Genomic DNA, 23,439 nt, shown 5'->3' with positions numbered 1-23,439 from the left:
AAGTGACAATCGATCTCAATTGGCTTGAATTCATGTATATCGAATGTATCTGACACAAATAAACTCTAATAATTGCAAATATATGAGGAATGATGTGATTCGACTTCAATCGATGTCAATAAATTTCGAGAATATACAATTAACACAAAGTGACAATCGATCTCAATTGGCTTGAATTCATCTATATCGAATGTATCTGACACAAATAAACTCTAATAATTGCAAATATATGAGGAATGATGTAATTCGACTTCAATTGATGTCAATAGATTTGGAAAATATGCAATCAACACAAAGTGACAATCGATCACAATTGGCCTCAATTCATGTATATCGAATGTAGCTGATACAAATAAACCCTAATATTTCCAAATATATGAGAAATGATGTGATTCGACTCCAATTGATGTCAATAGATTTCGAGAATATGCAATCAACACAAAGCGACAATCTATCACAATTGGCTCCACTTCATGTATATCGAATGTATCTGTCACAAATAAACTCTAATAATTCCTTATATATGAGAAATGATGTGATTCGACTTCAATTGATGTCAATATATTTCGGAAATATGCAATCACCACAAAGTGACAATCGATCACAATTGGCTTGAATTCATGTATATCGGATGTATCTTATATAAATAAACTATAATAATTCCAAATATATGAGAAAGGATATGATTCGACTTGAATTGACATCAATAGATTTCGAGAATATACAATTAACACAAAATGACAATCGATCACAATTGGCTTCAATTCATGTATATCGAATGTATCTGATACAAATAAACTCAAATATTTCCAAATGTATGAGAAATGATGTGATTCGACTCCAATTGATATCAGTAGATTTATAGAATATGCAATCAACACAAAGTGACAATGGATCACAATAGGCTTCAATTCATGTATATTGAATGTATCTGACACAAATAAACCCTAATAATTCCTTATATATGAGAAATGATGTGATTCGACTTCAATTGATGTCAATAGATTTGGAAAATATGCAATCAACACAATGTGATAATCGACCCAAATATACTCTAATACATCCTAATATATGCGCAATTATGTGAATGGACTTCAATCGATTTCAATAGACTTCTAAAATATGCGATCAACACAAAGTGACAATCGATCGCAATTGGCTTCAATTCATGTATATCGAATGTATCTGATACAAACAAACTCTGATACTTCCAAATATATGAGATATGATGTGATTCGATTTCAATCGATGTCAATAGATTTCGAGAATATACAATTAACACAAAGTGACAATCGATCACAATTGGCTTGAATTCATGTATATCGGATGTATCTGATATGAATAAACTCTAATAATTCCAAATATATGAGAAATGATGTGATTCGACTTGAATTGACTTCAATAGATTTCGAGAACATACGATTAACACAAAATGACAATCGATCACAATTGGCTCGAATTCATCTATATCGAATGTATCTGACACAAATAAACTCTAATGATTCCAGATATATGAGATATGATGTGATTCGACTTCAATCGATGTCAATAGATTTCGAGAATATACAATTTACACAAAGTGACAATCGATATCAATTGGCTTGAATTCATCTTTATCGAATGTCTCTGACACAAATAAACTCTAATAATTGCAAATATATGAGAAATGATGAAATTCGACTTCAATTGATGTCAATAGATTTGGAAAATATGCAATCAACACAATGTGACAATCGATCACAATTGGCCTCAATTCATGTATATCGAATGTATCTGATACAAATGAACTCTAATATTTCCAAATTAATGAGAAATGATGTGATTCGACTCCAATTGATGTCAATAGATTTCGAGAATATGCAATCAACACAAAGTGACAATCGATCACAATTGGCTTCAATTCATGTATATCGAATGTATCTGATACAAATAAACTCTGATACTTCCAAATATATGAGATATGATGTGATTCGATTTCAATCGATGTCAATAGATTTCGAGAATATACAATTAACACAAAGTGACAATCGATCACAATTGGCTCGAATTCATGTATATCGGATGTATCTGATATGAATAAACTCTAATAATTCCAAATATATGAGAAATGATATGATTCGACTTGAATTGACTTCAATAGATTTCGAGAACATACGATTAACACAAAATGACAATCGATCACAATTGGCTCGAATTCATCTATATCGAATGTATCTGACACAAATAAACTCTAATGATTCCAGATATATGAGATATGATGTGATTCGACTTCAATCGATGTCAATAGATTTCGAGAATATACAATTTACACAAAGTGACAATCGATATCAATTGGCTTGAATTCATCTTTATCGAATGTCTCTGACACAAATAAACTCTAATAATTGCAAATATATGAGAAATGATGAAATTCGACTTCAATTGATGTCAATAGATTTGGAAAATATGCAATCAACACAATGTGACAATCGATCACAATTGGCCTCAATTCATGTATATCGAATGTATCTGATACAAATAAACTCTAATATTTCCAAATTAATGAGAAATGATGTGATTCGACTCCAATTGATGTCAATAGATTTCGAGAATATGCAATCAACACAAAGTGACAATCGATCACAATTGGCTTCAATTCATGTATATCGAATGTATCTGATACAAATAAACTCTGATACTTCCAAATATATGAGATATGATGTGATTCGATTTCAATCGATGTCAATAGATTTCGAGAATATACAATTAACACAAAGTGACAATCGATCACAATTGGCTCGAATTCATGTATATCGGATGTATCTGATATGAATAAACTCTAATAATTCCAAATATATGAGAAATGATGTGATTCGACTCCAATTGATGTCAATAGATTTCGAGAATATACAATTAACACAAAGTGACAATCGATCACAATTGGCCTCGATTCATGTATATCGAATGTATCTGATACAAATAAACTATAATATTTCCAAATATATGAGAAATGATGTGATTCGACTCCAATTGATGTCAATAGATTTCGAGAATATGCAATCAACACAAAGTGACAATCTGTCACAATTAGCTTCAATTCATGTAAATCGAATGTATCTGATACAAATAAACTCTGATACTTCCAAATATATGAGGAGAGATGTGATTTGACATCAATAGACGTCAATAGATTTCGAGAATATGCAATCAACACAGAGTGACAATCGATCACAATTGGCTTCAATTCATGTATATCGAATGTATCTGATACAAATAAACTCTGATACTTCCAAATATATGAGATATGATGTGATTCGATTTCAATCGATGTCAATAGATTTCGAGAATATACAATTAACACAAAGTGAGAATCTATCACAATTGGCTTCAATTCATGTATATTGAATGTATCTGACACAAATAAACTCTAATAATTCCAAATATATGAGAAATGATGTGATTCGACTTCAATTGATTGCAATATATTTCGGAAATATGCAATCACCACAAAGTGACAATCGATCACAATTGGCTTGAATTCATGTATATCGGATGTATCTGATATAAATAAACTATAATAATTCCAAATATATGAGAAAGGATCTGATTCAACTTGAATTGACATCAATAGATTTCGAGAATATACAATTAACACAAAATGACAATCGATCACAATTGGCTTCAATTCATGTATATCGAATGTATCTGATACAAATAAACTCAAATATTTCCAAATATAAGAGAAATGATGTGATTCGACTCCAATTGATATCAGTAGATTTATAGAATATGCAATCAACACAAAGTGACAATCGATCACAATAGGCTTCAATTCATGTATATTGAATGTATCTGACACAAATAAACCCTAATAATTCCTTATATATGAGAAATGATGTGATTCGACTTCAATTGATGTCAATAGATTTGGAAAATATGCAATCAACACAAAGTGATAATCGACCCAAATATACTCTAATACATCCTAATATATGCGCAATTATGTGAATGGACTTCAATCGATTTCAATAGACTTCCAAAATATGCAATCAACACAAAGTGACAATCGATCGCAATTGGCTTCAATTCATGTATATTGAATGTATCTGACACAAATAAACCCTAATAATTCCTTATATATGAGAAATGATGTGATTCGACTTCAATTGATGTCAATAGATTTGGAAAATATGCAATCAACAAAAAGTGATAATCGACCCAAATATACTCTAATACATCCTAATATATGCGCAATTATGTTAATGGACTTCAATCGATTTCAATAGACTTCCAAAATATGCAATCAACACAAAGTGACAATCGATCGCAATTGGCTTCAATTCATGTATATCGAATGTATCTGATACAAATAAACTCTGATACTTCCAAATATATGAGATATGATGTGATTCGATTCCAATCGATGTCAATAGATTTCGAGAATATACAATTAACACAAAGTGACAATCGATCACAATTGGCTTGAATTCATGTATATCGGATGTATCTGATATAAATAAACTCTAATAATTCCAGATATATGAGAAATGATGTGATTGGACTTCAATTGATGTCAATAGATTTCGAGAATATGCAATCAATACAAAGTGACAATCGATCGCAATTGGCTTCAATTCATGTATATCGAATGTATCTGATACAAATAAACCCTGATACTTCCAAATATATGAGATATGATGTGATTCGATTTCAATCGATGTCAATAGATTACGAGAATATACAATTAACACAAAGTGACAATCGCTCACAATTGGCTTGAATTCATGTATATCGGATGTATCTGATATAAATAAACTCTAATAATTCCAGATATATGAGGAATGATGTGATTCGACTTGAATTGACTTCAATAGATTTCGAGAATATACAATTATTACAAAATGACAATCGATCAAAATTGGCTTGAATTCATCTATATCGAATGTATCTGACACAAATAAACTCCAATAATTCCAGATATATGAGAAATGATGTGATTCAACTTCAATTGGTGTCAATAGATTTCGGAAATATGCAATCAACACAAAGTGACAATCGATCACAATTGGCTTCAATTCATGTATATCGAATGTATCCGATACGAATAAACTCTAATAACTCCAAATATATGAGAAATGCTGTGATTCGACACCAATTGATGTCAATAGATTTGGAAAATATGCAATCAACAAAAAGTGATAATCGACCCAAATATACTCTAATACATCCTAATATATGCGCAATTATGTTAATGGACTTCAATCGATTTCAATAGACTTCCAAAATATGCAATCAACACAAAGTGACAATCGATCGCAATTGGCTTCACTTCATGTATATCGAATGTATCTGATACAAATAAACTCTGATACTTCCAAATATATGAGATATGATGTGATTCGATTCCAATCGATGTCAATAGATTTCGAGAATATACAATTAACACAAAGTGACAATCGATCACAATTGGCTTGAATTCATGTATATCGGATGTATCTGATATAAATAAACTCTAATAATTCCAGATATATGAGAAATGATGTGATTGGACTTCAATTGATGTCAATAGATTTCGAGAATATGCAATCAATACAAAGTGACAATCGATCGCAATTGGCTTCAATTCATGTATATCGAATGTATCTGATACAAATAAACCCTGATACTTCCAAATATATGAGATATGATGTGATTCGATTTCAATCGATGTCAATAGATTACGAGAATATACAATTAACACAAAGTGACAATCGCTCACAATTGGCTTGAATTCATGTATATCGGATGTATCTGATATAAATAAACTCTAATAATTCCAGATATATGAGGAATGATGTGATTCGACTTGAATTGACTTCAATAGATTTCGAGAATATACAATTATTACAAAATGACAATCGATCAAAATTGGCTTGAATTCATCTATATCGAATGTATCTGACACAAATAAACTCCAATAATTCCAGATATATGAGAAATGATGTGATTCAATTTCAATTGGTGTCAATAGATTTCGGAAATATGCAATCAACACAAAGTGACAATCGATCACAATTGGCTTCAATTCATGTATATCGAATGTATCCGATACGAATAAACTCTAATAACTCCAAATATATGAGAAATGCTGTGATTCGACACCAATTGATGTCAATAGATTTCGAGAATATGCAATCAACACAAAGTGACAATCGATCACAATTGGCTTCAATTCATGTATATCGAATGTATCTGATACGAATAAACTCTAATAATTCCAAATATATGAGGAATGATGTGATTCGACTTGAATTGACTTCAATAGATTTCTAGAATATACAATTAACACAAAATGACAATCGATAACAATTGGCTTGAATTCATCTATATCGATTGTATCTGACAAAAATAAACTCTAATAATTCCTTATATATGAGATATGATGTGATTCGATTTCAATCGATGTCAATAGATTTCGAGAATATACAACCAACACAAAGTGACAATCGATCACAATTGGCTTCAATTCATGTATATCGAATGTATCTGATACAAATAAACTCTGATAATTCCAAATATATGAGGAATGATGTGATTCGACTTGAATTGACTTCAATAGATTTCGAGAATATACGATTAACACAAAATGACAATCGATCACAATTGGCTTGAATTCATCTATATCGATTGTATCTGACACAAATAAACTCTAATAATTCCTTATATATGAGATATGATGTGATTCGATTTCAATCGATGTCAATAGATTTCGAGAATATACAACCAACACAAAGTGACAATCGATCACAATTGGCTTCAATTCATGTATATCGAATGTATCTGATACAAATAAACCCTAATATTTCCAAATATATGAGAAATGATGTGATTCGACTCCAATTGATGTCAATAGATTTCGAGAATATGCAATCAACACAAAGTGACAATCGATCACAATTGGCTTCAATTCATGTATATCGAATGTATCTGATACAAATAAACCCTAATATTTCCAAATATATGAGAAATGATGTGATTCGACTCCAATTGATGTCAATAGATTTCGAGAATATGCAATCAACACAAAGTGACAATCTATCACAATTGGCTCCACTTCATGTATATCGAATGTATCTGACACAAATAAACCCTAATAATTCCTTATATATGAGAAATGATGTGATTCGACTTCAATTGATGTCAATAGATTTGGAAAATATGCAATCAACACAAAGTGATAATCGACCCAAATATACTCTAATACATTCTAATATATGCGCAATTATGTGAATGGACTTCAATCGATTTCAATAGACTTCTTAAATATGCAATCAACACAAAGTGACAATCGATCGCAATTGGCTTCAATTCATGTATATCGAATGTATCTGATACAAACAAACTCTGATAATTCCAAATATATGAGAAATGATGTGATTCGACTTGAATTGACTTCAATAGATTTCGAGAATATACGATTAACACAAAAAGACAATCGATCACAATTGGCTTGAATTCATCTATATCGAATGTATCTGACACAAATAAACTCTAATAATTCCAGATATATTAGATATGATGTGATTCGACTTCAATCGATGTCAATAGATTTCGAGAATATACAATTTACACAAAGTGACAATCGATCTCAATTGGCTTGAATTCATCTTTATCAAATGTATCTGACACAAATAAACTCTAATAATTGCAAATATATGAGAAATGATGAAATTCGACTTCAATTGATGTCAATAGATTTGGAAAATATGCAATCAACACAATGTGACAATCGATCACAATTGGCCTCAATTCATGTATATCGAATGTTTCTGATACAAATAAACTCTAATATTTCCAAATTAATGAGAAATGATGTGATTCGACTCCAATTGATGTCAATAGATTTCGAGAATATGCAATCAACACAAAGTGACAATCGATCACAATTGGCTTCAATTCATGTATATCGAATGTATCTGATACAAATAAACTCTGATACTTCCAAATATATGAGATATGATGTGATTCGATTTCAATCGATGTCAATAGATTTCGAGAATATACAATTAACACAAAGTGACAATCGATCACAATTGGCTCGAATTCATGTATATCGGATGTATCTGATATGAATAAACTCTAATAATTCCAAATATATGAGAAATGATGTGATTCGACTTGAATTGACTTCAATAGATTTCGAGAATATACGATTAACACAAAATGACATTCGATCACAATTGGCTTGCATTCATCTATATCGAATGTATCTGACACAAATAAACTCTAATAATTCCAGATATATGAGATATGATGTGATTCGACTTTAATCGATGTCAATAGATTTCGAGAATATACAATTAACACAAAGTGACAATCGATCTCAATTGGCTTGAATTAATCTTTATCGAATGTATCTGACACAAATAAACTCTAATAATTGCAAATATATGAGAAATGATGAAATTCGACTTCTATTGATGTCAATAGATTTGGAAAATATGCAATCAACACAATGTGACAATCGATCACAATTGGCCTCAATTCATGTATATCGAATGTATCTGATACAAATAAACTCTAATATTTCCAAATTAATGAGAAATGATTTGATTCGACTCCAATCGATGTCAATAGATTTCGAGAATATACAATTAACACAAAGTGACAATCGATCTCAATTGGCTTGAATTAATCTTTATCGAATGTATCTGACACAAATAAACTCTAATAATTGCAAATATATGAGAAATGATGAAATTCGACTTCAATTGATGTCAATAGATTTGGAAAATATGGAATCAACACAATGTGACAATAGATCACAATTGGCCTCAATTCATGTATATCGAATGTATCTGATACAAATAAACTCTAATATTTCCAAATTAATGAGAATTGATGTGATTCGACTCCAATTGATGTCAATAGATTTCGAGAATATACAATTAACACAAAGTGACAATCGATCTCAATTGGCTCGAATTAATCTTTATCGAAAGTATCTGACACAAATAAACTCTAATAATTGCAAATATATGAGAAATGATGAAATTCGACTTCAATTGATGTCAATAGATTTGGAAAATATGCAATCAACACAATGTGACAATCGATCACAATTGGCCTCAATTCATGTATATCGAATGTATCTGATACAAATAAACTCTAATATTTCCAAATTAATGAGAAATGATGTGATTCGACTCCAATTGATGTCAATAGATTTCGAGAATATACAATTAACACAAAGTGATAATCGATCACAATTGGCCTCGATTCATGTATATCGAATGTATCTGATACAAATAAACTCTGATACTTCCAAATATATGAGAAGAGATGTGATTTGACATCAATAGACGTCAATAGATTTCGAGAATATACAATTAACACAAAGTGACAATCCATCTCATTTGGCCCCAATTCATATATATCGAATGAATCTGATACAAATAAACTCTAATAATTCCAAATATATGAGGAATGATGTGATTCGACTCCAATCAATGTTAATAGATTTCGAGAATATGCAATCAACACAAAGTGACAATCTATCACAATTGGCTTCAATTCATGTATATCGAATGTATATGACACAAATAAACTCTTAATAATTCCTTATATATGAGAAATGATGTGATTCGACTTCAATTGATGTCAATAGATTTCGGAAATATGCAATCACCACAAAGTGACAATCGACCACAATTGGCTTGAATTCATGTATATCGGATGTATCTGATATAAATTTACTATAATAATTCCAAATATATGAGAAATGATGTCATTCGACTCCAATCAATGTCAATAGATTTCGAGAATATGCAATCAACACAAAGTGACAATCTATCACAATTGGCTTGAATTCATCTATATCGAATGTATCTGACACAAATAAACTCTAATAATTTCAGATATATGAGAAATGATGTGTTTCGACTTCAATTGATGTCAATAGGTATGGAAAATATGCAATCAACACAAAGTGACAATCGATCACAATTTGCTTCAATTCATGTAAATCGAATGTATCTGATACAAATAAACTCTGATACTTCCAAATATATGAGATATGATGTGATTCGATTTCAATCCATGTCAATAGATTTCGAGAATATACAATCAACACAAAGTGACAATCGATCACAATTAGCTTCAATTCATGTATATCGAATGTATCTGATACAAATAAACTCTGTTACTTCCAAATATATGAGATATGATGTAATTCGACTCCAATTGATGTCAATAGATTTCGAGAATATACAATTAACACAAAGTGACAATCGATCACAATTGGCTTGAATTCATGTATATCGGATGTATCTGATATGAATAAACTCTAATAATTCCAAATATATGAGGAATGTTGTGATTCGACTTGAATTGACTTCATTAGATTTCGAGAATATACGATTAACACAAAATGACAATCGATCACAATTGGCTTGAATTCATGTATATTGGATGTATCTGATATAAATAATATCTAATAATTCCAAATATATGAGGAATGATGTGATTCGACTTGAATTGACTTCAATAGATTTCGAGAATATACGATTAACACAAAATGACAATCGATCACAATTGGCTTGAATTCATCTATATCGAATGTATCTGACACAAATAAACTCTAATAATTCCAGATATATGTGATATGATGTGATTCGACTTCAATCGATGTCAATAGATTTCGAGAATATACAATCAACGCAAAGTGACAATCGATCACAATTAGCTTCAATTCATGTATATCGAATGTATCTGATACAAATAAACTCTGATAATTCCAAATATATGAGGAGTGATGTGATTCGACTTGAATTGACTCCAATAGATTTCGAGAATATACAATTAACACAAAGTGACAATCGATCACAATTGGCTTGAATTCATGTATATTGGATGTATCTGATATAAATAATATCTAATAATTCCAAGTATATGAGGAATGATGTGATTCGACTTGAATTGACTTCAATAGATTTCGAGAATATACAATTAACACAAAGTGACAATCGATCTCAATTGGCTTGAATTAATCTATATCTAATGTATCTGACACAAATCAACTGTAATAATTGCAAATATATGAGAAATGATGTAATTCGACTTCAATTGATGTCAATAGATTTGGAAAATATGCAATCAACACAAAGTGACAATCGATCACAATTGGCCTCGATTCATGTATATCGAATGTATCTGATACAAATAAACTCTGATACTTCCAAATATATGAGATATGATGTGATTCGACTTCAATTGATGTCAATAGATTTCGGAAATATGCAATCACCACAAAGTGACATTCGATCACAAATGGCTTGAATTCATCTATATCGAATGTATCTGACACAAATAAACTCTAATAATTCCAGATATGTGGGAAATGATATGATTCGACTTCAATTGATGTCAATAGATTCCGAGAATATGCAATCAACACAAAGTGACAATCGATCACAATTGGCTTCAATTCATGTATATCGAATGTATCTGATACGAATAAACTCTGATACTTCCAAATATATGAGATATGATGTGATTCGATTTCAATCGATGTCAATAGATTTCGAGAATATACAATTAACACAAAGTGACAATCGATCACAATTGGCTTGAATTCATGTATATTGGATGTATCTGATATAAATAATATCTAATAATTCCAAATATATGAGGAATGATGTGATTCGAATTGAATTGACTTCAATAGATTTCGAGAATATACGATTAACACAAAATGACAATCGATCACAATTGGCTTGAATTCATCTATATCGAATGTATCTGACACAAATAAACTCTAATAATTCCAGATATATGTGATATGATGTGATTCGACTTCAATCGATGTCAATAGATTTAGAGAATATACAATTAACACAAAGTGACAATCGATCTCAATTGGCTTGAATTAATCTATATCTAATGTATCTGACACAAATAAACTGTAATAATTGCAAATATATGAGAAATGATGTAATTCGACTTCAATTAATGTCAATAGATTTGGAAAATATGCAATCAACACAAAGTGACAATCGATCACAATTGGCCTCGATTCATGTATATCGAATGTATCTGATACAAATAAAATCTAATATTTCCAAATATATGAGAAATGATGTGATTCGACTCCAATTGATGTCAATAGATTTCGAGTCTATGCAATCAACACAAAGTGACAATCGATCACAATTGGCTTCAATTCATGTATATCGAATGTATCTGATACGAATTAACTCTAATAATTCCAAATATATGAGAAGGGATGTGATTTGACATCAATAGACGTCAATAGATTTCGAGAATATACAATAAACGCAAAGTGACAATCGATCACATTTGGCTTCAATTCATGTATATCGAATGAATCTGATACAAATAAACTCTAATAATTCCAAATATATGAGGAATGATGTGATTCGACTTCAATTGATGTCAATAGATTTCGAAAATATGCAATCAACACAAAGTGACAATCTATCACAATTGGCTTCAATTCATGTATATCGAATGTATATGACACAAATAAACTCTAGTAATTCCTTATATATGAAAAATGATGTGATTCGACTTCAATCGATGTCAATAGATTTCGAGAATATACAATTAACACAAAATGACAATCGATCACAATTGGCTTTAATTCATGTATATCGAATGTATCTGATATAAATAAACTCTAATATTTCCAAATATATGAGAAATGATGTGATTCGACTCCAATTGATGTCAATAGATTTCGAGAATATGCAATCAACACAAAGTGACAATCGATCACAATTGGCTTCAATTCATGTATATCGAATGTATCTGATACGAATTAACTCTAATAATTCCAAATATATGAGAAGGGATGTGATTTGACATCAATAGACGTCAATAGATTTCGAGAATATACAATAAACGCAAAGTGACAATCGATCACATTTGGCTTCAATTCATGTATATCGAATGAATCTGATACAAATAAACTCTAATAATTCCAAATATATGAGGAATGATGTGATTCGACTTCAATTGATGTCAATAGATTTCGAAAATATGCAATCAACACAAAGTGACAATCTATCACAATTGGCTTCAATTCATGTATATCGAATGTATATGACACGAATAAACTCTAGTAATTCCTTATATATGAAAAATGATGTGATTCGACTTCAATCGATGTCAATAGATTTCGAGAATATACAATTAACACAAAGTGACAATCGATCACAATTGGCTTCAATTCATGTATATCGGACGTATCTGATATAAATAAGCTCTAATAATTCCAAATATATGAGGAATGATGTGATTCGACTTGAATTGACTTCAATAGATTTCGAGAATATACAATTAACGAAAAATGACAATCGATCACAATTGGCTTGAATTCATCTATATCGAATGTATCTGACACAAATAAACTCTAATAATTCCAGATATATGAGGAATGATGTGATTCGACTTCAATTGATGTCAATAGATTTCGAGAATATGCAATCAACACAAAGTGACAATCGATCACAATTGGCTTCAATTCATGTATATCGGATGTATCTGATACGAATAAACTCTGATACTTCCAAATATATGAGATATGATGTGAATCGATTTCAATCGATGTTAATAGATTTCAAGAATATGCAATCAACACAAAGTGACAATTTATCACAATTGGCTTCAATTCATGTATATCGAATGTATCTGACACAAATAAAGTCTAATAATTCCTTATATATGAGAAATGATGTGATTCGACTTGAATTGATGTCAATAGATTTCGAGAATATGCAATCAACACAAAGTGACAATCGATCACAATTGGCTTGAATTCATGTATATCGGATGTATCTTATATAAATGAACTATAATAATTCCAAATATATGAGGAATGATGTGATTCGACTTGAATTGACTTCAATAGATTTCGAGAATATACAATTAACACAAACTGACAATCGATCACAATTGGCTTGAATTCATCTATATCAAATGTATCTGACACAAATAAACTCTAATAATTCCAGATATATGAGTAATGATGTGATTCGACTTCAATTGATGTCAATAGATTTCGAGAATATGCAATCAACAAAAAGTGACAATCGATCACAATTGGCTTCAATTCATGTATATCGAATGTATCTGACACAAATAAACCCTAATAATTCCTTATATATGAGAAATGATGTGATTCGACTTCAATTGATGTCAATAGATTTCGAGAATATACAATTAACACAGAGTGACAATCGATCACAATTGGCTTGAATTCATGTATATCGGATGTATCTGATATAAATAAAGTCTAATAATTCCAAATATATTAGGAATGATGTGATTCGACTTGAATTGACTTCAATAGATTTCGAGAATATACCATTAACACAAAATGACAATCGATCACAATTGGCTTGAATTCATCTATATCGAATGTATCTGACACAAATAAACTCTAATAATTTCAAATATATGAGGAAGGATGTGATTTGACATCAATAGACGTCAATAGATTTCGAGAATATACAATTAACACAAAGTGACAATCGATCTCATTTTGCCCCAATTCATGTATATCGAATGAATCTGATACAAATAAACTCTAATTATTCCAATTATATGAGGAATGATGTGATTCGACTCCAATAAATGACAATAGATTTCGAGAATATGCAATCAACACAAAGTGACAATCTATCACAATTGGCTTCAATTCATGTATATCGAATGTATCTGACACAAATAAACTCTAATAATTCCTTATATATGAGAAATGATGTGATTCGACTTCAATTGATGTCAATAGATTTCGGAAATATGCAATCACCACAAAGTGACGATCGATCACAATTGGTTCGAATTCATCTATATCGAATGTATCTGACACAAATAAACTCTAATAATTCCAGATATATGAGAAATGATGTGATTCGACTTCAATTGATGTCAATAGATTTCGAGAATATGCAATCAACACAAAGTGACAATCGATCTCATTTTGCCCCAATTCATGTATATCGAATGAATCTGATACGAATAAACTCTAATAATTCCAAATATATGAGGAAGGATGTGATTTGACATTAATAGACGTCAATAGATTTCGAGAATATACAATTAACACAAAGTTACAATCTATCACAATTGGCTTCAATTCATGTATATCGAATGTATCTGATACGAATAAACTCTAATAAATTCAAATATATGAGGAAGGATGTGATTTGACATCAATAGACGTCAATAGATTTCGAGAATATACAATTAACACAAAGTGACAATCTATCACAATTGGCTTCAATTCATGTATATCGAATGTATCTGACACAAATAAACTCTAATAATTCCTCATATATGAGAAATGATGTGATTCGACTTCAATTGATGTCATTAGATTTCGGAAATATGAAATCACCACAAAGTGACAATCGATCACAATTGGCTTGAATTCATCTATATCGAATGTATCTGACACAAATAAACTCTAATAATTCCAGATATATGAGAAATGATGTGATTTGACATCAATAGACGTCAATAGATTTCGAGAATATACAATTAACACAAAGTGACAATCGATCTCATTTTGCCCCAATTCATGTATATCGAATGAATCTGATACGAATAAACTCTAATAATTCCAAATATATGAGGAAGGATGTGATTTGACATTAATAGACGTCAATAGATTTCGAGAATATACAATTAACACAAAGTGACAATCGATCTCATTTGGCCTCAATTCATGTATATCGAATGGATCTGATACAAATAAACTCTAATAATTCCAGATATATGAGAAATGATGTGATTCGACTTCAATTGATGTCAATAGATTTCGAGAATATGCAATCAACAAAAAGTGACAATCGATCACAATTGGCTTCAATTCATGTAAATCGAATGTATCTGATACGAATAAACTCTAATAATTCCAAATATATGAGGAAGGATGTGATTTGACATCAATAGACGTCAATAGATTTCGAGAATATACAATTAACACAAAGTGACAATCGATCACAATTGGCTTTAATTCATGTATATCGAATGAATCTGATACAAATAAACTCTAATAATTCCAAATATATGAGGAATGATGTGATTCGACTCCAATCAATGTCAATAGATTTCGAGAATATGCAATCAACACAAAGTGACAATCGATCACATTTGGCTTCAATTCATGTATATCGAATGAATCTGATACAAATAAACTCTAATAATTCCAAATATATGAGGAATGATGTGATTCGACTTCAATTGATGTCAATAGATTTCGGAAATATGCAATCACCACAAAGTGATAATCGATCACAATTGGCTTGAATTCATGTATATCGGATGTATGTGATATAAATAAACTCTAATAATTCCAAATATATGAAAAATGATGTGATTCGACTCCAATTGATGTCAATAGATTTCGAGAATATGCAATCAACACAAAGTGACAATCGATCACAATTGGCTTCAATTCATGTATATCGAATGTATCTGATACGAATTAACTCTAATAATTCCAAATATATGAGGAAGGATGTGATTTGACATCAATAGACGTCAATAGATTTCGAGAATATACAATTAACACAAAGTGACAATCGATCTCATTTGGCCCCAATTCATGTATATCGAATGAATCTGATACAAATAAACTCTAATAATTCCTTATATATGAGAAATGATGTGATTCGACTTCAATTGATGTCAATAGATTTGGAAAATATGCAATCAACACAAAGTGATAATCGACCCAAATATACTCTAATACATCCTAATATATGCGCAATTATGTGAATGGACTTCAATCGATTTCAATAGACTTCCAAAATATGCAATCAACACAAAGTGACAATCGATCACAATTGGCTTCAATTCATGTATATCGAATGTATCTGATACGAATTAACTCTAATAATTCCAAATATATGAGGAAGGATGTGATTCGACTCCAATAAATGTCAATAGATTTCGAGAATATGCAATCAACACAAAGTGACAATCTATCACAATTGGCTTCAATTCATGTATATCGAATGTATCTGACACAAATAAACTCTAATAATTCCTTATATATGAGAAATGATGTGATTCGACTTCAATTGATGTCAATAGATTTCAGAAATATGCAATCACCACAAAGTGACAATCTATCACAATTGGCTTGAATTCATCTATATCGAATGTATCTGACTCAAATAAACTCTAATAATTCCAGATATATGAGAAATGATGTGATTCGACTTCAATTGATGTCAATAGATTTCGAGAATATGCAATCAACATAAAGTGAAAATCGATCACAATTGGCTTCAATTCATGTATATCGAATGTATCCGATACAAATAAACTCTAATAATTCCAAATATATGGGAAATGATGTGATTCGACTCCAATTGATGTCAATAGATTTCGAGAATATGCAATCAACAGAAAGTGACAATCGATCACAATTGGCTTCAATTCATGTATATCGAATGTATCTGATACGAATAAACTCTAATAATTCCAAATATATGAGGAATGATGTGATTCGACTCCAATCAATGTCAATAGATTTCGAGAATATGAAATCAACACAAAGTGACAATCGATCACAATTGGCTTGAATTCATGTATATCGGATGTATCTGATATAAATAAACTATAATAATTCCAAATATATGAGAAAGGATGTGATTCGACTTGAATTGACTTAAATAGATTTCGAGAATATACAATTAACACAGAATGACAATCGATCACAATTGGCTTGAATTTATCTATATCGAATGTATCTGACACAAATAAACTCTAATAATTCCAGATATATGAGAAATGATGTGATTCGACTTCAATTGATGTCAATAGATTTCGAGAATATGCAATCAACAAAAAGTGACAATCGATCACAATTGGCTTCAATTCATGTATATCGAATGTATCTGATACAAATAAACTCTGATACTCCCAAATATATGAGATATGATGTGATTCGATTTCAATCGATGTCAATAGATTTCAAGAATATACAATTAACACAAAGTGACAATCGATCACAATTGGCTTGAATTCATGTATATCGCATGTATCTGATATAAATAAACTCTAATAATTCCAAATATATAAGGAAGGATGTGATTCGACTTGAATTGACTTAAATAGATTTCGAGAATATACAATTAACACAAAATGACAATCGATCACAATTGGCTTGAATTTATCTATATCGAATGTATCTGACACAAATAAACTCTAATAATTCCAGATATATGAGAAATGATGTGATTCGACTTCAATTGATGTCAATAGATTTCGAGAATATGCAATCAACAAAAAGTGACAATCGATCACAATTGGCTTCAATTCATGTATATCGAATGTATCTGATACAAATAAACTCTGATACTTCCAAATATATGAGATATGATGTGATTCGACTTCAATCGATGTCAATAGATTTCGAGAATATACAATTAACACAAAGTGAAAATCGATCACAATTGGCTTCAATTCATGTATATCGGATGTATCTGATATAAATAAACTCTAATAATTCCAAATATATAAGGAAGGATGTGATTCGACTTGAATTGACTTAAATAGATTTCGAGAATATACAATTAACACAAAATGACAATCGATCACAATTGGCTTGAATTTATCTATATCGAATGTATCTGACACAAATAAACTCTAATAATTCCAGATATATGAGAAATGATGTGATTCGACTTCAATTGATGTCAATAGATTTCGAGAATATGCAATCAACACAAAGTGACAATCGATCACAATTGGCTTCAATTCATGTACATCGAATGTACATGATACGAATAAACTCTGATACTTCCAAATATATGAGACATGATGTGATTCGATGTCAATAGATTTCGAGAATATACAATTAACACAAAGTGACAATCGATCACAATTGGCTTGAATTCATGTATATCGGATGTATCTGATATAAATGAACTCTAATAATTCCAAATATATAAGGAATGATGTGATTCGACGCCAATCAATGTCAATAGATTTCAAGAATATGCAATCAATACAAAGTGACAATCTATCACAATTGGCTTCAATTCATGTATATCGAATGTATCTGACACAAATAAAGTCTAATAATTCCTTATATATGAGAAATGATGTGATTCGACTTCAATTGATGTCAATAGATTTCGGAAATATGCAATCACCACAAAGTGACATTCGATCACAATTGGCTTGAATTCATCTATATCGAATGTATCTGACACAAATAAACTCTAATAATTCCAGATATATGAGAAATGATGTGATTCGACTTCAATTGATGTCAATAGATTTCGAGAATATGCAATCAACACAAAGTGACAATCGATCACAATTGGCTTCAATTCATGTATATCGAATGTATCTGATACGAATTAACTCTAATAATTCCAAATATATGAGGAAGGATGTGATTTGACATCAATAGACGTCAATAGATTTCGAGAATATACAATTAACACAAAGTGACAATCGATCTCATTTTGCCCCAATTCATGTATATCGAAGGAATCTGATACAAATTAACTCTAATAATTCCAAATATATGAGGAATGATGTGATTCGACTCCAATAAATGTCAATAGATTTCGAGAATATGCAATCAACACAAAGTGACAATCTATCACAATTGGCTTCAATTCATGTATATCGAATGTATCTGACACAAATAAACTCTAATAATTCCTTATATATGAGAAATGATGTGATTCGACTTCAATTGATGTCAATAGATTTCGGAAATATGCAATCACCACAAAGTGACAATCTATCACAATTGGCTTGAATTCATCTATATCGAATGTATCTGACTAAAATAAACTCTAATAATTCCAGATATATGAGAAATGATGTGATTCGACTCCAATTGATGTCAATAGATTTCGAGAATATGCAATCAACAGAAAGTGACAATCGATCACAATTGGCTTCAATTCATGTATATCGAATGTATCTGATACGAATAAACTCTAATAATTCCAAATATATGAGGAATGATGTGATTTGACATCAATAGACGTCAATAGATTTCGAGAATATACAATTAACACAAAGTGACAATCGATCTCATTTTGCCCCAATTCATGTATATCGAAGGAATCTGATACAAATTAACTCTAATAATTCCAAATATATGAGGAATGATGTGATTCGACTCCAATAAATGTCAATAGATTTCGAGAATATGCAATCAACACAAAGTGACAATCTATCACAATTGGCTTCAATTCATGTATATCGAATGTATCTGACACAAATAAACTCTAATAATTCCTTATATATGAGAAATGATGTGATTCGACTTCAATTGATGTCAATAGATTTCGGAAATATGCAATCACCACAAAGTGACAATCTATCACAATTGGCTTGAATTCATCTATATCGAATGTATCTGACTCAAATAAACTCTAATAATTCCAGATATATGAGAAATGATGTGATTCGACTCCAATTGATGTCAATAGATTTCGAGAATATGCAATCAACAGAAAGTGACAATCGATCACAATTGGCTTCAATTCATGTATATCGAATGTATCTGATACAAATAAACTCTGATACTTCCAAATATATGAGATATGATGTGATTCGACTTCAATCGATGTCAATAGATTTCGAGAATATACAATTAACACAAAGTGAAAATCGATCACAATTGGCTTCAATTCATGTATATCGGATGTATCTGATACGAATAAACTCTAATAATTCCAAATATATCAGGAAGGATGTGATTTGACATCAATAGACATCAATACATTTCGAGAATATACAATTAACACAAAGTGACAATCGATCACAATTGGCTTGAATTCATATATATCGAATGAATCTGATACAAATAAACTCTAATAATTCCAAATATATGAGGAATGATGTGATTCGACTCCAATCAATGTCAATAGATTTCGAGAATATGAAATCAACACAAAGTGACAATCTATCACAATTGGCTTCAATTCATGTATATCGAATGTATCTGACACAAATAAACTCTAATTATTCCTTATATATTAGAAATGATGTGATTCGACTTCAATTGATGTCAATAGATTTCGGAAATATGCAATCACCACAAAGTGACAATCGATCACAATTGGCTTGAATTCATGTATATCGGATGTATCTGATATAAATAAACTATAATAATTCCAAATATATGAGAAAGGATGTGATTCGACTTGAATTGACTTAAATAGATTTCGAGAATATACAATTAACACAGAATGACAATCGATCACAATTGGCTTGAATTTATCTATATCGAATGTATCTGACACAAATAAACTCTAATAATTCCAGATATATGAGAAATGATGTTATTCGACTTCAATTGATGTCAATAGATTTCGAGAATATGCAATCAACAAAAAGTGACAATCGATCACAATTGGCTTCAATTCATGTATATCGAATGTATCTGATACAAATAAACTCTGATACTCCCAAATATATGAGATATGATGTGATTCGATTTCAATCGATGTCAATAGATTTCAAGAATATACAATTAACACAAAGTGACAATCGATCACAATTGGCTTGAATTCATGTATATCGGATGTATCTGATATAAATAAACTCTAATAATTCCAAATATATAAGGAAGGATGTGATTCGACTTGAATTGACTTAAATAGATTTCGAGAATATACAATTAACACAAAATGACAATCGATCACAATTGGCTTGAATTTATCTATATCGAATGTATCTGACACAAATAAACTCTAATAATTCCAGATATATGAGAAATGATGTGATTCGACTTCAATTGATGTCAATAGATTTCGAGAATATGCAATCAACAAAAAGTGACAATCGATCACAATTGGCTTCAATTCATGTATATCGAATGTATCTGATACAAATAAACTCTGATATTTCCAAATATATGAGATACGATGTGATTCGACTTCAATCGATGTCAATAGATTTCGAGAATATACAATTAACACAAAGTGAAAATCGATCACAATTGGCTTCAATTCATGTATATCGGATGTATCTGATATAAATAAACTCTAATAATTCCAAATATATGAGGAATGATGTGATTCGACTTGAATTGACTTCAATAGATTTCGAGAATATACAATTAACGAAAAATGACAATCGATCACAATTGGCTTGAATTCATCTGTATCGAATGTATCTGACACAAATAAACTCTAATAATTCCAGATATATGAGAAATGATGTGATTCGACTTCAATTGATGTCAATAGATTTCGAGAATATGCAATCAACACAAAGTGACAATCGATCACAATTGGCTTCAATTCATGTATATCGAATGTACATGATACGAATAAACTCTGATACTTCCAAATATATGAGATATGATGTGATTCGATGTCAATAGATTTCGAGAATATTCAATTAACACAAAGTGACAATCGATCACAATTGGCTTGAATTCATGTATATCGGATGTATCTGATATAAATGAACTCTAATAATTCCAAATATATAAGGAATGATGTGATTCGACGCCAATCAATGTCAATAGATTTCAAGAATATGCAATCAACACAAAGTGACAATCTATCACAATTGGCTTCAATTCATGTATATCGAATGTATCTGACACAAATAAAGTCTAATAATTCCTTATATATGAGAAATGATGTGATTCGACTTCAATTAATGTCAATAGATTTCGAGAATATGCAATCAACACAAAGTGACAATCGATCACAATTGGCTTCAATTCATGTATATCGAATGTATCCGATAAGAATAAACTCTAATAATTCCAAATATATGAGATATGATGTGATTCGATTTCAATCGATGTCAATAGATTTCGTGACTATACTTTTAACACAAAGTGACAATCGATCACAATTGGCTTGAATTCATGTATATCGAATGTATCTGATACAAATGAACTCTGATACTTCCAAATATATGAGATATGATGTGATTCGACTTCAATTGATGTCAATAGATTTCGGAAATATGCAATCACCACAAAGTGACATTCGATCACAAATGGCTTGAATTCATCTATATCGAATGTATCTGACACAAATAAACTCTAATAATTCCAGATATATGAGAAATGATATGATTCGACTTCAATTGATGTCAATAGATTTCGAGAATATGCAATCAACACAAAGTGACAATCGATCACAATTGGCTTCAATTGATGTATATCGAATGAATCTGATACAAATAAACTCTAATAGTTCCAAATATATGAGGAATGATGTGATTCGACTCCAATCAATGTCAATAGATTTGGACAATATGAAAACAACACAAAGTGATAATCGACCCAAATATACTCTAATACATCCTAATATATGCGCAATTATGTGAATGGACTTCAATCGATTTCAATAGACTTCCAAAATATGCAATCAACACAAAGTGACAATCGATCGCAATTGGCTCCACTTCATGTATATCGAATGTATCTGATACAAATGAACTCTGATA

Source organism: Diorhabda carinulata, chromosome Y (assembly GCF_026250575.1).
Source record: "Diorhabda carinulata isolate Delta chromosome Y, icDioCari1.1, whole genome shotgun sequence".
Lineage (NCBI taxonomy): Eukaryota > Metazoa > Arthropoda > Insecta > Coleoptera > Chrysomelidae > Diorhabda > Diorhabda carinulata.
This window is presented reverse-complemented; position numbering follows the sequence as displayed.